Raw genomic sequence first — 25,278 nt, forward strand, 5'->3', positions numbered from 1 at the left:
AGTGCTGTGGATGGTGCTGCTATATACTGTTATGTGAGTGCTGTGGATGGCGCTGCTATATACTGTTATGTGAGTGCTGTGGATGGCGCTGCTATACACTGTTATATGAGTGCTGTGGATGGCGCTGCTGTATACTGTTATGTGAGTGCTGTGGATGGTGCTGCTATATACTGTTATGTGAGTGCTGTGGATGGCGCTGCTATATACTGTTATGTGAGTGCTGTGGATGGCGCTGCTATATACTGTTATGTGAGTGCTGTGGATGGTGCTGCTATATACTGTTATGTGAGTGCTGTGGATGGTGCTGCTATACACTGTTATGTGAGTGCTGTGGATGGTGCTGCTATACACTGTTATGTGAGTGCTGTGGATGGTGCTGCTATATACTGTTATGTGAGTGCTGTGGATGGTGCTGCTATATACTGTTATGTGAGTGCTGTGGATGGCGCTGCTATACACTGTTATGTGAGTGCTGTGGATGGTGCTGCTATACACTTATGTGAGTGCTGTGGATGGTGCTGCTATACACTGTTATGTGAGTGCTGTGGATGGCGCTGCTATACACTGTTATGTGAGTGCTGTGGATGGTGCTGCTATACACTGTTATGTGAGTGCTGTGGATGGTGCTGCTATATACTGTTATGTGAGTGCTGTGGATGGCGCTGCTGTATACTGTTATGTGAGTGCTGTGGATGGTGCTGCTATACACTGTTATGTGAGTGCTGTGGATGGTGCTGCTATACACTGTTATGTGAGTGCTGTGGATGGCGCTGCTATATACTGTTATGTGAGTGCTGTGGATGGCGCTGCTATATACTGTTATGTGAGTGCTGTGGATGGTGCTGCTATACACTGTTATGTGAGTGCTGTGGATGGTGCTGCTATACACTGTTATGTGAGTGCTGTGGATGGTGCTGCTATATACTGTTATGTGAGTGCTGTGGATGGCGCTGCTATATACTGTTATGTGAGTGCTGTGGATGGCGCTGCTATACACTGTTATGTGAGTGCTGTGGATGGTGCTGCTATACACTGTTATGTGAGTGCTGTGGATGGTGCTGCTATATACTGTTATGTGAGTGCTGTGGATGGCGCTGCTATACACTGTTATGTGAGTGCTGTGGATGGTGCTGCTATACACTGTTATGTGAGTGCTGTGGATGGTGCTGCTATATACTGTTATGTGAGTGCTGTGGATGGTGCTGCTATATACTGTTATGTGAGTGCTGTGGATGGCGCTGCTATACACTGTTATGTGAGTGCTGTGGATGGCGCTGCTATACACTGTTATGTGAGTGCTGTGGATGGCGCTGCTATACACTGTTATGTGAGTGCTGTGGATGGTGCTGCTATATACTGTTATGTGAGTGCTGTGGATGGCGCTGCTATATACTGTTATGTGAGTGCTGTGGATGGCGCTGCTATACACTGTTATGTGAGTGCTGTGGATGGTGCTGCTGTATACTGTTATGTGAGTGCTGTGGATGGTGCTGCTATATACTGTTATGTGAGTGCTGTGGATGGCGCTGCTATATACTGTTATGTGAGTGCTGTGGATGGCGCTGCTATACACTGTTATGTCAGTGCTGTGGATGGCGCTGCTGTATACTGTTATGTGAGTGCTGTGGATGGCGCTGCTATATACTGTTATGTGAGTGCTGTGGATGGCGCTGCTATATACTGTTATGTGAGTGCTGTGGATGGCGCTGCTATATACTGTTATGTGAGTGCTGTGGATGGCGCTGCTATACACTGTTATGTCAGTGCTGTGGATGGCGCTGCTATATACTGTTATGTGAGTGCTGTGGATGGCGCTGCTATATACTGTTATGTGAGTGCTGTGGATGGCGCTGCTATACACTGTTATGTGAGTGCTGTGGATGGCGCTACTATACACTGTTATGTGAGTGCTGTGGATGGCGCTGCTATACTGTATACTGTTATGTGAGTGCTGTGGATGGCGCTGCTATATACTGTTAATGTGAGTGCTGTGGATGGTGCTACTATATACTGTTATGTGGATGCTTTGATGGGGTCTTATATGGGGGCACTATGATGTGGTATTACATGTTTATTCACATGGTACTTTTCTATTGACTCCATGATGATATTCTTGGCGCACTATGTCTGGTACTTATATACCGCCACCATGGCAGGTATTGTTATAAAAGAAGCAGTCATCTTATTTATATGAACCCCGAATATTCTGACTGGTACAATGGTGTAACGGGGTCTACCCAAGCTGGGGTACCTCTTTCAGTACCATCCCGTGTTTTCGGAGGTCCGCTCTGCGTTGGCTGGAGTCTGAATGAATGACGCTGGCTGGAATTCCTCTGAGTGCATGGGCGCATATAAGAGATCACTGCTTCTCCACGTAGTTCCAGTCTGACAACACTTTACTCACAGGACACAGAATATATCACACAGATACAGAGGTGTTATGATTGCGTCACCGTAGGAGGCAAAAATAGAAATGCTAGCTAAGTCCAGAAAACCAGAGGAGTTGGCAGCTATCGGATTGCAGACCCCTGAACCTATCAACACAACTAGCAGTAGCCGTGGGGGGCTCCTATGATGCCCTAGGCCCCTCGATCACAGCCGGAGGACTACATAGCCTAAAGACAGAAAGGGAAATCTAAACTGCCCCAGAGCAGACCCCAAAGCAAAAGGCAGCCCCCACATATAATGACGGTGAAGCAAGAAGAAAGACTGAGCAAAGATGGGGCCCACGCTAGCTTAGATAGGAAAGGACAGGAAGGCTGCTGTCTGCAATCCGTGAAAAACCCTATGAAAATAAGAGCCAACAAACTGACAGTAAAAAGGCCCTGAAGACACTAGGCTTCAAAAAAGCTATGTCAGTACTCAGGAATATTCTCAAGACAGAGCAACAGGCAAAAGGAGATTCAGCTCACCCCAGCAGGGAATGGCAGAATCCAGAAAAGCAAGGAAAACAAAACACTAATGCAAAAAGGCAAAGCAGAAATCTTAGCTTTAGATGAGCAGGAATCAGACTGGTTTCCTAGAAGTCCACAGAGAAATCACCCGCAGGCCAGAAGGGCGTCGGCAGCCTTATATCCAGTCATTAACTCCACTCAGCCAGTCATCATAATCAGCCCCAGGTGTTTGACAATCAGGCTCACTACCTTTCTTCACCAGAAGAGGGAGTTCCTCGGGCCTCAGTAGTGAAGGGGAAAATGAACTCACAACACAGAGGGCAGGCCAATAGAAAAGCGGCAGGCCAGACATGCATTACAAAAGCCGCAGGTGTCCGGAGCCTGCCGATGTTTACTGTGGGAATTACAAAGGTGGGGGGAGGGCGGACGCTGATGCATTAGGGACATGCATCTCACATAGAACCTATTATATATACATATAACTGCACAACATATTCTGGGTGCTGAGTGGTTATGTAACACGTAACACGGCTCCCCTTTTCAGCGACGCGATCGGCATACACAGTCTGATCCTCAACGGATCGGTTTGGGGATGACCGAAGTTTATGGGGTTGCTACAAGTTCCGTTTGTCGACTTAGTCAATCGGCGTTACCGTTTTGTTTGCCGGGTCTGTGGTGGATGGTGAAGTCCAGAGGTTGTAGGGCTAAACTCCACCGCAGCAATCTGGCGTTGTCTCCGGAGACCCGATTAAGCCAGACTAGGGGATTATGGTCCGTTAGGAGGGAAAACTCTCGTCCATACAAATATGGTTGCAACTTCATGAGTGCCCATACTACCCCCAGGCACTCCTTCTCGATGGCCGCATAGCTTACTTCATGGGGCAGTAGTTTCCGACTCAGGTAAGCTACCGGGTGTTCTTGGCCGTCTGGCCTGACTTGGCTCAGTACTGCCCCCAATCCAAACAAAGAAGTGTCTGTGTGAACAAGGAAACGTTTAGTTGGATCGGGTGCGGCCAATACAGGGGTATTGGTGAGGGCGTCCTTTAGTTGGCGGAAGGCTTCCTCACACTCTGAGGTCCAGGTTACCTGGCGGAGTTGGTTCTTACGGGTCAGATCAGTGAGGGGCTGGGCTACGCTGCTGTAATTGGGAACGAATTTCCTGTAATACCCCGCTGTCCCTAGAAACGCCATGACCTGGGTTTTAGTGCATGAGATGGGCCATTTGGCCATGGCCTCAATCTTGGCTGGTTCTGGTCGCTGTTTCCCACTTCCCACCCAATGCCCTAAATACTGAACCTCTGCTTTGCCCACGTGACACTTGTTTGGGTTCAGGGTGATTCCGGCCTGGTGGATCCTGTCCAATACTGTCTCTAGATGATTTAGATGCTCTTCCCATGTCACACTGTAGATGGCGATGTTGTCCAGGTAGGCACAAGCATAGTCCTGGAGACCATCCAGAAGCTGGTCAGCCAGCCTTTGGAAGGTCGCCGGGGCATTCTTCATCCCAAATGGCATAACTCAAAACTGGAATAAGCCGAACGGGGTGACAAATGCCGACTTGGGAATAGCGTCAGGACTAAGGGGAATCTGCCAGTAGCCTTTGCATAGATCGATGGTGGTCAAATACTTTGCCCCCACCAGCCGGTCTAACAACTCTTCCACACGCGGCATGGGGTATGCATCCGTCACTGTTTTCTCATTGAGCTTACGATAGTCTACACAAAACCGTTTAGTCCCATCCTTCTTGGGCACTAACAGTACGGGGGATGCCCAGGGACTATCTGACTCTTCAATAACCCCTAAATGCAGCATCTCTTGTATCTCTTGTCGCATCCCCTCTCGTACAGACTCTGGGACGCGGAAGGGGTTTTGTCGTAGGGGGGTCTGATCCTGGGTCTCAACCTTGTGTTGTGCCAGGCGAGTGTACCCTGGTCTCTCTGAAAACATCTTCTGTCGCAGCCTCAACAACGCCTCCGCCTGCTGTCTCTCCCGGGGGCCTAGGTCTTCACCCAAGTGTACCTGGTCCCATGTTTTAGACTGAGTCCTTTCCCCTAAGACATCCGGCAAGGGAAGTCCGGCTAAATCCTCTGCTTCAGGTGCACAGATGGCCACTACCTTTTCAGGGCGCTCCCGGTAGGGCTTCAGCATATTCACGTGGAACATGCGGATAACCCTGGGGTCGTCACAATCGGCGACATTATAGGTTGTGTCAGCTATTTTCCCCACTACCTGGTAGGGCCCCTGCCATGCAGCTTGAAACTTATTCTGCTTAGTGGGCTCTAACACCAGGACCTTCTGTCCTATTTCCAAAGTGCGCTCTCTGGCCCTCCGATCGTACCATATGCGCTGGCGCCGCTGTGTCGCCTGCAGGTTCTCACGTACAACCTGGGTCAGCTCCTGTAGGTGGTCCCGGAATTCCAGCATGTAGGGTACAATAGGTACCCCTTCTATGAGGCCCTCCCCCTCCTAGTGTTCCAGCACTAAGTCTAGGGGTCCCCTTACCCGTCTCCCGTATACCAGCTCGAACGGGGAGAACCCCGTGGATTCTTGGGGCACCTCCCGATAGGCAAACAGGAGGTGTGGCAAGAATTTCTCCCAGTCCCTGTAGGTCCTGGTAAAAGTTCCAATGAGCTGTTTTAATGTCCCGTTAAAGCGTTCACACAACCCATTGGTTTGCGGGTGGTACGGGGCGCTTCTAATGGACTTTACGCCGCACAGCTTCCACAGTTGGTTGGTCACCTCTGCTGTAAACTGGGTACCCTGGTCCGAGATAATCTCCCGGGGAAATCCAACCCGTGAGAAAACCTGGAGCAGGGCGGCCGCCACCGTCTCTGCCAGTGTGTTAGGTAACGCAACCACCTCTGGATACCGTGTGGCGTAATCTACCACTGTCAATATATGCTTTTTCCCTGACGGACTGGGTTTGGCTAACGGCCCTTTCAGATCGACCGTTACTCGGCTAAATGGTTCCTCCACAATGGGGAGGGGGCGTAATTTGGACTTGCACCAATCCCCCCTCTTGCCAATGCGCTGACAACTGTCACAGGTCTGGCAGTACTGAAGAACATCATAGGTCACCCCCGGCCAAAAGAAGTTTTGTGTCAGACGATGCCTGGTGCGACTAACGCCAAAGTGCCCGGCCAAAGGTATATCATGAGAGATTCGCAGTAACTCCTGCCTACACTTCTTGGGAACTACCAGCTGTTGTTTTATATTGGGGCTCGTCCCTGTGTGGTGCTGCTCTGTGATCCGATAGAGGAGTCCCTGCTTCCATACAAACTGTTCCCCTTCCAGTACTCCTCTCCCCTCCTGTGCCTTCCCACGATATCCCTCTAATAAAGGATCCTCAAGTAACTCCCTCTTAAATTCATCTGGGGTGGCCCAAGAAATGTCTGGCTATGGGAATACCTGTAGGGCTGGGATGTCTTACCTGAGCCTCCTCTGAGTGTGATTCCACCTCCGCAGCTCGAGCTTGTCTCCGGGTGGTCACAGGATAGGTCTCAGTCAGAGGGGCCACCGAGAATGCAGGCAACATGGGCCCCAAGTCATTTCCCATCAAGACGTCTGCAGGCAAATCCTCCATCAAGCCGACATCAACAAGGCCATCCCCGACTCCCCAGTTCAGGTGAATCCTGGCAGTGGGCAGTCGATGTATAGCTCCCCCTGCTACACGGACTGCCACTGTCCGGTCCATCTTCTCTTGGTCCCGGACGAGATGAGGCTTCACAAGGGTCAAAGTTGCCCCAGAATCTCTTAGTCCCCGCATACGTTTCCCATTAACCCGCACGACCTGTCGATGCTGTTGTCGATTATCTGCCCGGGCTGCCTGCACGGGGTCTTCTTCATGCAGCTCTTCCTCCATCTCTTCCACCCCTTGGTTAGTCATAGCCCCCAATGCCGGGTCATCGTCGCCTTGGTAGTAGTGTACAGCAGCCCGGCTGAAGGTAGCTGTTCCCGCCTTTGGCCACTGGGTATGCTGAGTCCGGTTGGGACATTGTCTTTGCAGGTGGCCCAGCTGACGACAGGTGTGGCATCGCGCCCCAGGGGGACTGTGATAAGCCGGGTTTCTAGCTGGTCCCCCTACAATCTTGGGTGGTTTGGGGCCCTCCAGGTCCATGGGCGGGCCCCTAGTGACCACCTTTGATCCGGACAACTGCGACCTCCTGGCATCATGATGTTCATCGGCCAGACGAGCGGCTTCCTCAAGAGTCGTTGGCCGCCTGTCCCGAAGCCATTCCTGTGTCTTGGGGTTTAGTCCATTAAAGAATTGTTCTAACAGGAAGAGCTGGAGGACATCCTCCTTAGTGGTTGCTTGGCTCCCTTGTACCCACTGTGGCAGTGACCGCCGTAATTTACAGGCCCATTCAGCGTGGGTATCGGTTACGCGTTTTATAAGTCCGCGGAACTTTTTACGGTAGGCCTCTGGTGTCAGCGCATACCAGGCCAAGATCACTTTTTTGATCCGGTCATAGTCCATACAGTCCTCATCAGGTACCGTGCGATAGGCGTCCGCTGCCCGGCCTGTCAGCTTGCTGGCCAGAATCTGAACCCGTTCCTCCGGCTTCACTTGATGAAGGGCACACTGCCGCTCAAAGTCCTGCAGAAAACCATCAATGTCTTCCTCTGCCTCCCCCAACTGTCGGAAGGCATTATACTGGATCTTTTTGTGGCTTACTGTTGAAGGTACCTGGTAGAAGGCCAGAGCTCCCCCTGCTCACTGGCTCTCCTCTCTCCGCTCTGCCATCTCCATCTTGGCTAGCTCTATCCTGGTCCGCTCGGCCATCTTTTCCTTCAGATCAGTACGCACATCAGCCATCACCTCTCGTATGATCTCTACTGCAGGGTTTAGGCCATAGAAAGCCAGTCTGTTCTTTACCTCCCTCTGGAATTCGGTCTCCTCCACATTCACATTGGGGGGCGCTGCACTGTCGTGTTCCATGATGGCTGCTATCAAATCCGCTTTTGTTTTGTTGCTGGCGATCAACCCTCGGGCTTCCCCCAGATCTTTTAATGTAGTCCTCTTTAACTTCTGGTAATTATTTTCCATTCATTCCTTTCCTCCTGTAGAAGGGGTATCATATCCCGCTGGCTGCCACCAGTGTAACGGTGTCTACCCAAGCTGGGGTACCTCTTTCAATACCACCCTATGTTTTCGGAGGTCCGCTCTGCGTTGGCTGGAGTCTGAATGAATGACGCTGGCTGGAATTCCTTGGTTACATGGGCGCATATATAAGATCACTGCTTCTCCACGTAGTTCCAGTCTGACAACACTTTACTCACAGGACACAGAATATATCACACAGATACAGAGGGCAGGCCAATAGAAAAGCGGCAGGCCAGACATGCATTACAAAAGCCGCAGGTGACCGGAGCCTGCCAATGTTTACTGTGGGAATTACAACGGTGGGGGGAGGGCGGACGCTGATGCATTAGGGACATGCATCTCACATAGAACCTTATTATACATACATATAACTGCACATCATATTCTGGGTGCTGAGTGGTTCTGTAACACGTAACAAATGGTATTACAGCGTTTGCTGGCAGTGACTGATAGCAGCGGTAGATGTGTCCTGTGCTCGGTAGACTTGGGAGGGATCGGTCAGCATTACTGACTTCACACAACAGATGCAGCAGAGCCGAGTGCTCTATTTGTGGTCTTGCAGAGGACATGCTCGGCTCTACTATTCCCAGTTTCCAACACAGGACAAACTGCCTCCTTTATGGGCTTTGACAGAATGTATGGACACAATGGCAGTGACCCGGTGACATGGATGCTGCGGCCATTACCGTGCAGCATTTCTCTACTTGTACTGAATACCTTCATTAAATTCTTCACCGTTTTTTGATCATTGTTTTTTTACCTTTCTGCAAAATAGAAATAAATCTATTACTAAGTGGAAACAGTCAGCAAGACGATCGTGGCTGATTACAGAACGGCCCGGACGGCAGGCGGCCTCTGTAGATAATATAGGTGCCATAATGTAGATGCAAATGGGTAGAAGTGAGGAATCTGAATGATGAAAGGCGACAATCAATGTCAGGTGGCTGCTGCAAAAGCAAGTAGAATTTTAGGGAGTGTGAAAAAAAGTTAAAACTTGGGGAGTAAGTATAAGGAGTTGCTTCAGGACAGACATTGGTCGCCGGCCCTTAGAATTGGCCACTAATGTGGAGGGCGGCACATTTGATCCCAGGCGATCATTAGATTTGATCCCAGGCGATCATTAGATTTGATCCCAGGCGATCACTAGATTTGATCCCAGGCGATCACTAGATTTGATCCCAGGCGATCACTAGATTTGATACCAGGAGATCATTAGATTTGATCCCAGGCTATCACTAGATTCGATCACTGGTGATCACTAGATTCAGTCCCTGGCGATCACTAGATTCGATCCCTGGTGATCACTAGATTCAATCCCTGGCGATCCCTACAATGAGGTAGCTCAGCTCTTTTGTATCTCTGCATGCAGCCTTTCCAGCAGGTCCAAGAGCGAGATGGTAATACCATGAAGTGCGTAGTATGAGGGGCACCGCAGTCTGCTCCACCTGTGCTCGACAGTCCTGGTAATGGGCTCTGCGGGGCATTGCGATGTCAGGCTCTCCAGCACTAATCCTCTCCGCTTGTGCTGAGTGCTGCGAGGTCCAGCTCATTATATGCGGAGCGGAGCCGCTCTGCGTCCTTAACCACTGCACCGCTGGTTGCTTTGTGCAGAACGCTCACGGAAAGGCTCCTTGGCATTACATAAAGGTCATGAATGTGATGGAGGGTCCTCTGCTCCTGAGTCCTGACCGATCTGTTCAGTAGAAGCTCCCCTGATTGATGAAGATCTCCCGGGCAAATAACCCCCTTTCATTACTTTGTGACACCATCGCCCGGGTCAGCATCTGTACAGCCGCACACTGAGTGGCGTCAATAGGCATGGAAACCCAGATAGTGTAAAGCGCGAGGACGAATCAGGAGCCGATGTGACTATTATACCGGTATTACAGTCCCCCGTGTATTATACACTTGCATACCCAGCAGTTCTGCATCATAAACTGACATCTCTGACTCTATTCTACCACTGTCCTCCATATCCTCACTCCACGACACAGACGGTGCTTTCTACAATGCCACTCTCGCATCAGCTCTTGACACGGTTGCCCCTCTTGTTCATAGGAGAGTGCGACGTATCGATAGACAACCCGGGCACAATAACACCACTAAAAAGCTCCGGCAAGTGTCCCGGATTACAGAGAGGCGTTGGGAGAAAACAAATTCCCAAGACGACTTCACTGCATTCAAACAGGCAACACTCGATTTCAAATCTGCCCTCACCTCTGCTAAACAGGCCTACTTCACAACCCTCGTATCTTCCCTATCCTACAACCCCAAACAGTTATTTAAAACTTTTACCTCCCTCCTCCGCCCACCACTGCCCCCTCCAACCTCCCTCATCTCTGCTGAGGCTTCGTCACGCTCTTCAAAAACAAGATCGACCAAACAAGGCAAGTCTTCATCATTCAACCACCACAACCCCTTTGTATACCAGAAAAATGCCCAAACCCCATAACCTCACTCTCCAACATCACTGAAGGGGAGTTTAATCGTCTCTTCTCCAAATCACACCTCACCACTTGTGCACTTGACCCCATCCCATCCCACCTCCTCCCCTCCCTCACCACCACACTTATCACATCCTAACCCACCTCTTCAACCTATCACTAACTTCTGATACCTTCCTTTCTGCTTTCAAACATGCTACAATCACGCCTATCCTTAAAAAGCCATCCCTTGACCAAACCACTATGTCCAGCTATCGCCCAATATCGCTGCTCCCATTCGCTTCCAAACTCCTGGAGCAGCACGTCCACGCTGAACTTTCCTCCCATCTCTCATCTAACTTGCTCTTTGACAATCTACAATCTGGTTTCCGTCCCCATCACTCCACTGAAACAGCCCTGACCAAAATTACTAAGTGTCATGATCCAGGTTGGATTATGACAGATTTTGCACAAGTAACCTTTTTTTTTTCCTTTAAGCTGTTTGCTTAAAGTTAGTTTTGCCCCTGGTGGCCATTAGGGTCATTACACTGTGGTTGTTACAGTTCTAGTTTTGCCCCCGGTGGCCGTTAGGGTCATTGCACTCTGGTTACTTTAGTTTAGTTGCCCCCGGTGGCCGCTAGTGTTATTGCACGTGATTATGTAGCAGGTGTGATTCCCTGGCTCCTACCTATAAAGGAGTTGCAGGTGGTCTCACTCACGGTTGGTGATATTGCTCACTTCCAACCAAGTCTGGTGAAGGAAGGAACTACATAGAGGAGTTCCTGGCAGCTCAGGGGAGCTCTGGTGTAATAGCTTCAGGCGGAAGCTGAATTCAGGTGTCGAGCTTCAGGGGTGAAGCAGAACTTTCGTGTTGTAATCTGTTGCTGGGAGCAATAGCAACAGAGCAAAGCTAAGTGGTGTTTTTCCCTGTTTGTGACTTTATTATTATTATTATTATTATTATTATTATTATTTATTGTTATAGCGCCATTTATTCCATGGCGCTTTACATGTAAGGAGGGGTATACATAATAAAAACAAGTACAATAATGTTAAACAATACAAGTCATAACTGGTACAGGAGGAGAGAGGAACCTGCCCGCGAAGGCTCACAATCTACAAGGGATGGGTGAGGATACAGTAGGTGAGGGTAGAGCTGGTTGTGTCGTGGTTTGGTGGATTGGTAGTTACTGCAGGTTGTAGGCTTGTCGGAAGAGGTGGGTCTTCAGGCTCTTTTTGAAGATTTCGATGGTTGGTGAGAGTCTGATATGTTGTGGTAGAGAGTTCCAGAGTAGGGGGGATGCGCGAGAGAAATCTTGTATGCGATTGTGGGAAGAGGAGATAAGAGGGGAGTAGAGAAGGAGATCTTGTGAGGATCGGAGGTTGCGTGCAGGAAAGTGCCGGGAAACGAGGTCACAGATGTATGGAGGAGACAGATTTTGGATGGCTTTGTATGTCATGGTTAGGGTTTTGTAATGGAGTCTCTGGGCAATTGGGAGCCAGTGAAGGGATTGACAGAGGGGAGAAGCTGGGGAATAGCGGGGGGACAGGTGGATTAGTCGGGCAGCAGAGTTTAGAATAGATTGGAGGGGTGCGAGAGTGTTCGAGGGGAGACCGCTGAGCAGGAGGTTGCAGTAGTCAAGGCGAGAGATGATGAGGGCATGGACAAGGGTTTTTGCAGATTTTTGGTTGAGGAATGAACGGATTCGTGAAATATTTTTGAGTTGAAGTCGGCAGGAAGTGGAAAGGGCTTGGATATGTGGTTTGAAGGAGAGATCAGCGTCAAGGATTACCCCGAGGCAGCGAGCTTGTGGGACTGGGGAGAGTGGGCAGCCATTTACTGTAATGGATAGGTTCGTTGGGGGGGTCATGTGAGATGGGGGAAAGATGATGAATTCTGTTTTGTCCATGTTAAGTTTCAGAAATCCAGCGGAGAAGAAGGATGAAATAGTGGACAGACATTGAGGGATTCTGGTTAGTAGGGAGGTGATATCTGGTCCAGAGATGTAGATCTGTGTGTCATCAGCATAGAGATGATACTGAAAGCCATGAGATTCTATGAGCTGTCCTAGGCCAAAGGTGTAAACGGAGAAGAGCAGGGGCCCTAGGACTGAACCTTGCGTGACTCCGACAGATAGGGGGCGAGGTGAGGAGGTGGTGTGTGAGTGGGAGACGCTGAATGTCCGGTCTGTTAGGTATGATGAGATCCAGGATAGGGCCAAGTCTGTGATGCCAAGGGATGAGAGGGTCTGTAACAATAGGGAATGGTCCACTGTGTCAAAGGCAGCCGACAGGTCCAGGAGGAGGAGGACAGAGTAGTGTCGCTTGCTCTTGGCGTTTAAGAGGTCATTGGTGACCTTAGTAAGGTGTTGTGAGTTCATTTTCCCCTTCACTACTGAGGCCCGAGGAACTCCCTCTTCTGGTAAAGAAAGGTAGTGAGCCTGATTATCAAACACCTGAGTCTGATGATGGTGACTGGCTGAGTGGAGTTACTGACTGGTTATAAGGCTGCCGACGCCCTTCTGCCCTGCGGGTGATTTCTCTGTGGGATCCTTGGAGACCAGTCTGAATTCCTGCTCCTCTAAAGCTAAGTTTTCTGCTCGGCTTTTTGCATTTGTGCTTAGACTTTGTTTTGCTTTGTTTTTCTGGATTTCTGCCATTCCCTGCTGGGGTGTGCTGAATTCCTTTAGCTCTGTCTTCTGAAAATACCTGAGTGCTGATTTAGTTTTTGAAGCCTAGCTGCTTCAGGGTCTTTTTCATATCAGCTTGTTGGCTTATGTCTTTGATAGGGTTTTGGCAGATTGCAGACAGCAACCTTCCTTTCCTGTTCTGTTTAGTTAGCTTGGGCCCCGTCTTTGCTCAGCCTATCTTTCTATCTGTGTGAGTGTTTTTTCATCTTGCTTCACCGTCATTATATGTTGGGGTCTGCTCTGGGGCAGTTTAGATTTCCTTTTCTGTCTTTAGGCTATTTAGCGCTCCAGCTGTGATCGAGGGGTCTAGGGCATCGTAGGAACCCCCCACGGCTACTGCTGGTTGTGTTGATAGGTTCAGGGGTCTGCAATCTGATAGTTGCCAACTTCTCTGGTTTTCTGTACGTAGCTTCTATTTTTGTGTCTGCCTCCTACGGTGACTCAATCATAACAGTAAGGGCAGTTTCAGTGGAGTGGTGTGACCGGAAGCCAGATTGTAAGCGGTCGAAGAGGGAGCAAGAAGAGAGATGGGAGGACAGTTTAAGGTAGACGTGTTGTTCCAGTAGCTTGGAGGCATAGGGGAGAAGTGATATAGGGCGATAGCTAGATACAGAGGATGGGTCAAGAGAGGGCTTTTTGAGGATAGGTGTTTCCTTTTGTGTGTATTAGTGCAGTGGTGGGATTAGTTTTTGCACCGTCCAGTTCACTAGAAAGGGATATGTGCAGGGCGAGCTAGGGATTTGAGGTATCCAGCTCGTCGCCAGGTGCAGAACCTGCCTAGGGATCGTCAGGAGTGTAGGGACACTGACTCAGGGGAGTGCAGGAGGTCTCCACGTTCCCGTTCCCTATTGCAGGGCCCTCCATTGTAACGGTTTCCCCGGTGTTTCCCTTAACTCTGTTTAAATTCGCCCTGCTGGAGGCGGTGTATCCAGTCACACGTGACATTACACTAAGCACCTACTCACAGCCAAAGCTAATGGACAATACTCTATACTCCTCCTTCTAGACCTCTCCTCTGCTTTCGACACAGTTGACCACTGCCTCCTACTACAGATCCTCTCCTCCTTCGGCATCAAAGACCTCGCCCTATCCTGGATCTCCTCATACCTCCTTAACCACACATTCAGCATCTCCCACTCCCACACTACCTCCTTATCCCACCCTCTCTCTGTTGGAGTCCCCCAAGGCTCTGTTCCAGGACCCCTACTCTTCTCAATCTATACTGTTGGACTGGGACAACTCATAAAGTCCCTGGATTCCAGTTCCACCTTTATGCTGATGACACTCAGATCTACCTCTCTGGCCCAGACGTCACCTCTCTGCTCTCCAGTATCCCAGAGTGTCTATCAGCCATATCCTCCTTCCTCTCCTCTCGTTTCCTCAAACTCAATGTGGACAAATCGGGACTCATTCTCTTTCCTCCATCTCACATACCTTCCCTACCTGATCTATCTATCACAATAAATGACATCATGCTTTCCCCATACCGGAAGTCCGCTGCCTCGGAGTAACCCTTGACTCTGCCCTGTCCTTCAAACCGCACATCCAAGCTCTTTCCACCTCCTGTCGCCTCCAGTTCAAAAATATTTCTAGAATCTGTCCTTTCTTCAACCCTCAATCTACTAAAATGCTTGTGCATGCCCTCATTATCTCCCGCCTCGACTACTGCAACATCCTTTTCTGTGGCCTCCCTGCTAACACCCTCGCACCTCTCCAGTCCATCCTTAACTCTGCTGCCCGACTAATTCATCTCTCTCCTCGCTACTCCTCCGCTTCCACCCCTCTGTAAATGTCTTCACTGCCTCCCATTCCCTCAGCGTATCCAGTTCAAATTACTAATACTGACCTACAAGGCCATCTATAACCTGTCTCCTCCATATAGCCCTGAACTAATCTCCAGATACCTTCCCTCATGTAATCTCTGGTCCTCCCAAGACCTCCTCTTCTCCACACTTATTCGCTCCTGACCCAACCGCCTCCAAGACTTCTCCCGAATAGCCCCCATCCTCTGGAGTTCTTTGCCCCAACACGTCCAACTATCAACCACACTCGGATCCTTCAGATGGAACCTGAAAACCCATGTCTTCAGGAAAGCCTACAGCCTGCAATGACCCCGCTGCCTCCTCACCATTAATGGAGCTACCGCCTCACCATCACTGGAGCTGCTGCAACCCCCCAACCTACTGTCTCCTTCCCCACCATCCTGTAGAATGTAAGCCCACAATGGCAGGGTCCTCTCCCCTCTGTATCAGTCTGTGATTGTTAGTTTGTTTACTGTAAGTGATATCTGTAATTTGTATGTAACCCCTTGAATAGCTGTTTTGTGACCTAAAACTGGGTGAGGAACAGAATCTCTGCTACAAAGGTGAGATTGTGGAAGACCACTTCATGTCACAGGACATATACCATGGGAAGACTAAGAGCAGAAACAAGACACAAGGTAGTTAGAGTGCATCAGCAAGGTGTCTCCCAGGAGAAGATTTCACTGCAGACTGGGGTTTCATGATGTGGAGTTCAGGCTGATTTGAAGACGCATCAAGGAATGGGAAACGTTGAGGATGGTAGGTGCAGCATTTGGCCAAGGAAACTTGGTGCAGTTGGTGAAAGACACGTTTACATTCCTTCTAAATCAGATCTTTCAGCAGTGCCATCAGCTCAGAACTGGCAGCAACCAGTGGGACCAACTAGACCATCTACTGTTCGTAGACATCTGGTCAGAAGTCGTTTCAAGGAAAAATTGCGGCTAAAAAGCCCAAACCTTCTACATAGAAACAAGGGCGAGCGACAACTGAAAAAATGGGAACTAGGAAGAAGAAAAATGTAAGTAGATCTCTGGACTGAGGAGTCACAATGTGAAGCAGATATTTCCTGAAGGACTGGAGAGCAGCACAATAATCATGAGGGTCTGCAGGAGCAGTGAAGCACGGCGGAGGGTCCTGAAGGCTTGTGGCTGCATTTCAGCAAATGGAGTTGTGGACTTGGTCAGGATTAATGGTGTCCTAAATACTGAGACATCCCGGCAGATACCTATCATGTAATATCATCAGAAGGCGTCTGATCCGCTCCAAATTTATTCTACAGCCGGACAACAACTCCCAACATCCAGCCAATGTAATTAAGAACAAGGAGCCCTGGGGGGTGATGATGCGGCCCCACAGAGTCCTGATCTCGCATCACTCCGACTGTCTGGGATCAGATGAAGAGACAGAAGGATCCACTCAAGCCTCATACACAGGAGATCTTGGGTCAGGGCTCCAAGATGTTTGGAAAAATCTTCTGTCGAGATCATCCATAACCTGTGTACAAGTGATGAGAAGTGATGGAGGCAACGGGCGGTCACCAGATACTGATGATGGAGCTGACGGGCGGTCATCAGATACTGATGATGGAGAAGACGGTCAGCAGATACTGATGATGGAGCTGACGGGCGGTCACCAGATACTGATGATGGAGGCAGCGGGCACTCACCAGATACTGATGATGGAGGCGGCGGGCACTCACCAGATACTGATGATGGAGGCAGCGGGCACTCACCAGATACTGATGACGGAGGCGGCGGGCACTCACCAGATACTGATGATGGAGGCGGCGGGCACTCACCAGATACTGATGATGGAGGCGGCGGGCACTCACCAGATACTGATGACGGAGGCGGCGGGCACTCACCAGATACTGATGATGGAGGCGGCGGGCACTCACCAGATATTGATGATGGAGGCGGCGGGCACTCGCCAGATACTGATGACGGAGGCGGCGGGCACTCGCCAGATACTGATTATGGAGGCGGCGGGCACTCACCAGATACTGATGATGGAGGCGGCGGGCACTCACCAGATACTGATGATGGAGGCGGCGGGCACTCACCAGATACTGATGATGGAGGCGGCGGGCACTCACCAGATACTGATGATGGAGGCGGCGGGCACTCACCAGATACTGATTATGGAGGCGGCGGGCACTCACCAGATACTGATTATGGAGGCGGCGGGCACTCACTAGATACTGATTATGGAGGCGGCGGGCACTTACCAGATGCTGCTGGGATTTACATTTTTTCTTTTTTCACTCACTTTTCATATTGTTAGATCATTTTGATCAATTATTCACACTTCTATTTCTGGAAGCTTCTTACTCTGCAGCATTTATTCCTCACCTGCCTAAGACTTTTGCTCAGTGCTGCACATTACAGTCACGTGTGTACTCTATGTATATTACAGTCACTCATTTATTATACATATATTGAGGCTGGAGAACTGCTGATAAGTCTTACGGTAATGGATCCGGCTCCGCTGCCATTACCCGTGCGCCGTCCTACGATGCGGAGATTCCTTGTTAATAAGCGGATTCCTCTGGGATTGCCGCGTACAGACAATTAGCGCGCGTCGCGGCGACTCCCTCATGTCTGCGCAGCACCTGGATACTGAGACCTGCTTCATTATTAATGAGGCGAAGTCATGTGTAAGAGGCGGCGGATTGAATAATGGCGCAGCGGTAAGTAAAGCGCCATGGACAGGCATGTTTTATTTACATTCATGTTATTACAAGAGAAGATGGGGCTGCGTATGGTGTACAGGAGGTCAGAGGTCGCGGACAGGGATCGAGAAGGGCAGGAACTCTGCGGCTCAGGGGTGTCATATGAGGTCGTGATTTTGTTATGCTCTGTTAGGTGTTAGGACTCCCCCAGTTTCCTGATCGGGGGCTGTACAGCCGCCACAGATTTCGCCTCATGGTGTGGCGGGTGCGGAGACTTGCGGCCGGTGACTCTCATTAATTAATCGTCATTTTTAAGTATATTCTGTATGGCAATAATCAGATTATATTCCATATATCCATATAGCCGCCTTGTAGTCTGATGCCAGTAAATAAAATCCTGAGTGACCAATCGCCTCCAGAAGTCACATAGTTAATAAATTGAGTCCACCTGGGTGTGATTTATCCTCAGTATAACTACAGCTGTTCTGTGAAGGCCTCAGAGGTTTGAGAGAACATTAGGGATCAAGCAGCATCAAGAAAACCAAGGAGCCCACCAGACAGGTCAGAGATAATGTGGAGAAGAGTAAAGCTGGGTTAGGTTATAAAAAAAATAGCCCAAGTTCTGAACGTCTCACAGAGCAATGTGCAATCCATCACCCAAAAATGGAAGGAGTATGGCACAACTGCAAACCTACCTCGATATGGCAGCCAACCTAAACTTACCTCCCAAGCAAGGAGAGCACTGATTATAGAAGCAGCCCAAGGTCACGGGATGACCTGCAGAGATCCACAGCTCAGGACAACTATTAGTTATATGCGCCACAAATCTGGCCTTTATGGAAGAAAATACATTTTTGAAAGCCATAAGAAGTTCTGTTTGCAAAAAGTCATGTAGGGGACACATCGAGTGTGTGGAAGAAGGTTCTCTGGTCAAATGAGAACAAAGGAGAACTTTTTTGGCTAAATGCAAATCGCTATGTGTGTTGGAAAACTAACCCTGCTCCTCAACCTGAAAACACCATCCCCACCATCACACGTGGTGGCAGCATCCTTCTGTGGGGAGGCTTTTCTTCAGCAGGGGCAGGGAAGCTGGTCAGAGGTGATGGGAATATAAATGGACTTAAAAACAGGGCAGTCCTGGAGGAAAATCTATTAGAGGCTGCAAAAGACTTGAGACTGGGGCGTAGGTTCACCTTCCAGCAGGACAATGACCCTCAATGTCCTGCCAGAGTCACTGTCCAGACCCAAATCCCAGAGAATCTGTGACAAGACCTGAAAATTGCTAATCAGAGATGTCTTCATCCAATCTCACTGAGCGAGAGTGAATGTGCAAAGAAGAAGGGGCAAAATGTCACCTCTAGATGTGCAAAGCTGGAGAGACCCCAAAACACTGCAGCAAAGGTGGTCCTACATAGTACTGACTTGGGGGGGGGCTGAATACTAATGCACGGAACTATTAATTAATAGATGATACATAGATAATAGACAGACAGATAATAGTTAGATAATAGATTATAGAAAATAAATGATAGATAATAGATAGATAATAGATATTTGGTCTGTACACTTAGGGTTCGTGCCCGCGATCAGGAGTAGCTGCTGTTTGGATACAGCTCACCTGCGCTGCGTTCTGCATTACCAGCACCGTAGATTTCTATAACCACCGGTGCTTCTATTTACCGCTGCGTACAGTCCCCCGCGGTGCGGGTTTACGAGCCGCAGCGTATTGTGAGTTATCTGCGGGAGGCGCTACTCTCGTCTCCCCTGTAGCCAGTCACTAGGTGCGGTAATTCCGCAGGGTTCACTGGACGGGTGCGGATTTACCTGTGTGATTGATCGCAGCGCTTTGGAACAATACGTCCAATCCGCTGCCGTTTCCTGATCGTGGGCCTTATGTCTCCGCTGAATGGAGATTAGATAGTTCTACTGGCGTTAATTAGTAATGTGGAGAAACTGGAGGAGCTGGATTAGGTGCCAGCGGGTGTAAGGGGACACCGGGCAGAAGGATCAGTGACCGCAGGGGGAGAACATCCAGAGATCTGGCCCATGACATCACATTCAGCCACCTTACAGATGTCTTCATCTTCTATTTCCTACCGTTCTGCTGCTGTGTCAGTCTTTACAGCAGTATTGACATTCTGCTCATGCACCAGGAGGCTCTGGATAGACGGTGCATATATTGGTCTTTATATATAATTCCTGTAGGTATCCGCAGCAGTAACAATGGGTCTGGGTCTGCGGAGGTTCCTTGATCCGATCCTTAAGGAGCTGCTAAAATGTGTGAGCAGAAATCCACACTTAACAATGGCTCGTTGGACATGGCGCCGCTTATCAGAGCCCGGCAGTCCCCGTCCTCTTCCTCGCTTCCTGCAATGAAATCACACCAGTGATTGAAATCCTCAGATCTCCTGGTATAACCGGATGTGACTTCGGAAGGCTGCAGGAAGCCGTGTCATGTCTGCCCTCGACCTTCTGACCCTCAGGAACCTAGAACGGTTCAGTGACATGGTAGATAAGTTACCATCATTAGATACTGTACATCATCATAGGTATGTACCTATACCCGACATTGCTATTTCTGTGTGTGGTTCCACTATTACTCCCCAGTAACAGGCCCGCTGTCTTGGGGTCATACTTGACTCCGAGCTTTCCTTTGCCCCCCACATCCGATCACTGGCTCGCTCTTGTCATCTGCACCTCAAAAACATTTCTAGAATTCGACCTTTTCTTACTTTTGACTCTGCAAAAACTCTTACTGTTTCTCTTATTCATTCTCGTCTCGACTATTGTAACTCTCTTCTAATCGGTCTCCCTCTTACCAAACTCTCCCCTCTCCAATCTGTCTTGAATGCTGCAGCCAGGATCACCAATCGTTACACCGATGCCCCTACCTTGTGCCAGTCATTACACTGGCTACCCATCCACTCCAGAATTCAGTATAAACTTATTACCCTCACCCACAAATCCCTCCATGGCTCAGCACCACCCTACATCTCCTCCCTTGTTTCAGTATACCACCCTACCCGCGCCCTCCGTTCTGCTGATGACCTGATGTTAGCATCCTCAATAATCAGAACCTCCCACTCCCGTCTCCAAGACTTTACACGTGCTGCGCCAATTCTTTGGAATGCACTTCCCAGGTCAATACGATTAGTCCCCAATCCCCACAATTTTAAGCGTGCCCTGAAAACACATTTATTCAGACTGGCCTATCGCCTCAACACATTATCCTAATCTATCCCTGTGTGGCAGAGCCAAAAGCTTTACCATAACCAGGTTCCCCGCATCATGTTCCCACATGCTTTATGCATCCATCAGCCCTCTGTGTCTGTACTGTTACACACTTAACATTATGGCTGGTCCATACAATCAGGGCAACTGTTACCACCCACCTTTCGTGTCTCCCTCTTTCCTCATAGACTGTAAGCTTGTGAGCAGGGCCCTCATTCCTCTTGGTATCTGTTATGATCTATGTGATTATTGTTATGCTGTAATGTCTATCGTCTGTACAAATCCCCTCTGAAATGTAAAGTGCTGCGGAATATGTCGGCGCTATAGAAATAAAATTTATTATTATTATCACCAGGTCAGTGGTCAGGGGGGTCCTAAAGGGCAGGGAGTGGCGCTGTGCATCTAACTGACTGAAGGGCCAATGACAAGTTGTCGGACGCCCATATTTCATACACAATCTATCATAGCAGAAGATCTGGGGGGTTATAGTGTTTTCTTTACATTGTTGTTATCACTCCAGTGTAAAAATTATTAAAAAATAATATAGGAGAAGCCTCCATCCCGTGTAATATAGGAGAGGCCTCCATCCCGTGTAATATAGGAGAGGCCTCCATCCCGTGTAATATAGGAGAGGCCTCCATCCCGTGTAATATAGGAGAGGCCTCCATCCCGTGTAATATAGGAGAGGCCTCCATCCCGTGTAATATAGGTGAAGCCTCCATCCCGTGTAATATAGGAGAGGCCTCTATCCTGTGTAATATAGGAGAGACCTCCATCCCGTGTAATATAGGTGAAGCCTCCATCCCGTGTAATATAGGAGAGGCCTCCATCCTGTGTAATATAGGAGAGACCTCCATCCCGTGTAATATAGGAGAGGCCTCCATACAGTGTAATATAGGAGAGGCCTCCATCCCATGTAATATAGAAGAGGCCTCCATCCCGTGTAATATAGGAGAGGCCTCCATACAGTGTAATATAGGAGAGGCCTCCATACAGTGTAATATAGGAGAGGCCTCCATCCCGTGTAATATAGGAGAGGCCTCCATCCCGTGTAATATAGGAGAGGCCTCCATCCCGTGTAATATAGGAGAGGCCTCCATCCCGTGTAATATAGAAGAGGCCTCCATCCCGTGTAATATAGGAGAGGCCTCCATCCCCTGTAATATAGGAGAGGCCTCCATCCCCTGTAATATAGGAGAGGCCTCCATCCCGTGTAATATAGGAGAGGCCTCCATCCCGTGTAATATAGGAGAGACCTCCATCCCGTGTAATATAGGAGAGGCCTCCATACAGTGTAATATAGGAGAGGCCTCCATCCCGTGTAATATAGGAGAGGCCTCCATCCCGTGTAATATAGGAGAGGCCTCCATCCCGTGTAATATAGGAGAGGCCTCCATCCCGTGTAATATAGGAGAGGCCTCCATCCCGTGTAATATAGGAGAGGCCTCCATCCCTTGTAATATAGGAGAGGCCTCCATCCTGTGTATTATAGAAGCCGCCATCCTGTGTAATATAGGAGAGACCTCCATCCCGTGTAATATAGGAGAGGCCTCCATCCCGTGTAATATAGGAGAGGCCTCCATCCCGTGTAATATAGGAGAGACCTCCTTCCCGTGTAATATAGGAGAGGCCTGTATCCCGTGTAATATAGGAGAGGCCTCCATCCCGTGTAATATAGGAGAGGTCTCCATCCCGTGTAATATAGGAGAGACCTCCATCCCGCGTAATATAGGAGAGGCCTCCATCCCGTGTAATATAGGAGAGGCCTCCATCCTGTGTAATATAGGAGAGGCCTCCTTCCCGTGTAATATAGGAGAGACCTCCTTCCAGTGTAATATAGGAGAGACCTCCTTCCTGTGTAATATAGGAGAGGCCTCCATCTCGTGTAATATAGGAGAGGCCTCCATCCCGTGTAATATAGGAGAGGCCTCCATCCCGTGTAATATAGGAGAGGCCTCCATCCCGTGTAATATAGGAGAGGCCTCCATCCCGTGTAATATAGGAGAGTCTTCCACCTTATGTACTAGTTGCCCACTGTTGAACTGATTCTAACTTCTGAAGATCCTTTTGAAAATGTGGAGCCCAACACTGGATCCCATATTCTCAATGTGTCCTCACCAGTGATATATGAAAGGGTAACAATACGTTGGGATCACAAGATTTTATCTTTTTATACACCCTAAAATCTTGTTGGCTTTTGCGGCTGCTGCCTGACATTGAGTGCTGCTGCTCAGCTGACTTGTACCCAGAATCCCCCGTCTACAGCAAAGTGTCATGTGATGTCCTAGAAGAGACCAATATGACCTTAGCCCTGCTGTACATACTTCTTAAATGCACAGGTCTTGGACAATATATCATGTGGTGTCTAAGAAATAAGTAGGAAGAAGGTAGCCCCGCCTCCCTGACTGCTTAGATACATAATGTGTCATGGTGTCTTTAAAATGAATATGACACAGTTAGCCCCAACTCAAAGACTTATAAGATTCTGTAGAGACGTCCAAGACAATGTGTCATATGATATGCAACATAAGAACAAGAAGACGGTAGCCCCGCCTGCTTGACTACTTAGACATAAGGGTCCAGGACAGTTTTTCAGGTGTCGAAAAAAAAAAACAGAAGAAGAAAGAAACTCCATCTCTGAGACTCCAGATAGGGATCACAGCATGGAGTGGCATATATGTAAGCAGGTGGCGGGATGCAGTGCCGCAACAAAAGTGAGCAGCAAGCCTAATAATACTGGCAGTTCCTGAAACCACTTACCGTATCAAAGGCCTCTCAGCTGTAGTTCTGTAGACGATGGCGCCAGCAGCAGATGTCACGGTGTGGTTCCAGTGGGATCTTTCACGCAACGGTTCTTCTGGCGGCAGCGGTCAGTGTCCGGTACCTTCCTCTGAGCCCCTAGTCCATAGGTTGATGCGGCCAAAGCAAACAGGGCCGCAGCACTTTTTTTGGGCACGTCCCCTGCTGTCAGGTCAGGGGTTCTGTCCGGGCTTTAAAGCCTTCCCCTAGACAACAAGGGACGCAGCCTCAGCCATTCCGGATCCGGCGCAGTGCAGGTACCCACCGTCCAGTGCTTCTCTGTTGTGAACTCTTGATCTGACTTCTGAGTCGGGGCTCACTCTGGTGGTTGCCGCGGGTAGTGAAGCTGGTCGTATTGACAGAAGTCTGTCACCTGAAGACGATGATTGGAAGTCAGGGCTTACTGACTGGGAGGATTTACGTGAACAAGCTTCCTTCAGTAGCTGCTGGTGATTTGTTTGTCTTCCTGTGCATTGTGACGTCTGCTTTTTCCCCTCCTTGGTCTTGCATCATTCAGATAAGTTATCTGTTTGCTGGAATCTTTTTGCATTTGATATAGTTTTTGCATTTCTCTGCTTTCTGCTTTGCTGTGTGGGTTCAGCATTATTGCCTGCTGGGATTTGTGCTGCACCGCGCTCATATGTCACAGCTTATGTCAGTCTGTTCAGTATTGCTAATCCCCTGTTATATTAGTATCTTTTGCTTTGCTTCCAGTTCACACCAGAATTCTGATCTAGCAGGGGAGAGGTCGTGTGGCCTCATTGTTTTTTGTATATCAGACGTGTTGGATTTTTTAGGTTTTGTGCGTGATTGCAGACAGTATCTTTCCTGTCCTGTCCTATCTAGAGTTTGGGCCCCATCATTTGCTTACTCTATTTTCTGCCTGTGTTTGTGCCTCATCTTGTCTCACCATCAATATATGTTTGGGGGCTATCTATTCCTTTTGAGGATCTACTCCGGGGCAATTTAGCTTTCCCCTTTCTTGCTTTAGGCTTAGTTAACTCTTTGGCTGTGCCGAGGCGTCTAGGGTATCGTAGGCACGTCCCACGGCTACTGCTAGTTGTGTTGTTAGGTTTAGGGGTCTGCAATCCGCTAAGTTGCCAACCTTTCTGGTATCCTTCTCCTTACTTATACGGCAATCTTGTTAGCCCCACCTCCCTGACCTCTTAGACACAAGGCAGAAGATAGCCTGAAGAAGCTCCACAGCTAGAGAGCTCACAAAGGGGGAGGGCATGTAGGTCAGCCTAGTAAGCCCCACATCTCAGACTTCTTAGACACAAGGGTTTAAGAAGAAAGCCTGAAGAAGCTCTACCTATAGAGAGCTTGCAGAGGGGGAGAGCATATAGGCCTAGTTAGCCCCGCCTTCCTGACTCTAGGTCAGTGTCATGTGACCCTTCTGAACCAATGAGTGGATGTCTTGTATAACCAGCTGTGCTGCAGCTTCTTCATAGAATGTTAGAGTTGGAAGGGATCTCCAGGGTCATCGTGTCCAACCCCCGGCTCAATGCAAGAGTCACTGGCCCATCTCAGACAGATGTCTGTCCAGTCTGCCTTGGTCAGGACTCTGAGGGTTGATTTCGTGGGGTCATTACACCCTGGTGCTCTGCCTCTAATCAGAAGCCTCCAGTCCTGGTGATGTCTCCCTCACACCAGTTGTGCCACCA

At 49.2% G+C, this 25,278-nt stretch overlaps 1 protein-coding gene across 15 annotated transcripts in view; it reads left to right on the forward strand.

Annotated features, from left to right (window-relative positions):
• Nucleotides 1–25,278, forward strand: part of OTOF (otoferlin) — a 339,399-nt gene that overhangs the window by 14,137 nt on the left and 299,984 nt on the right. The gene's annotated exons all lie outside the window — the stretch shown is intronic.

This window comes from Dendrobates tinctorius, unplaced genomic scaffold (assembly GCF_039654945.1).
Source record: "Dendrobates tinctorius isolate UK_male_01 unplaced genomic scaffold, ASM3965494v1 ptg000332l, whole genome shotgun sequence".
Classification (NCBI taxonomy): domain Eukaryota; kingdom Metazoa; phylum Chordata; class Amphibia; order Anura; family Dendrobatidae; genus Dendrobates; species Dendrobates tinctorius.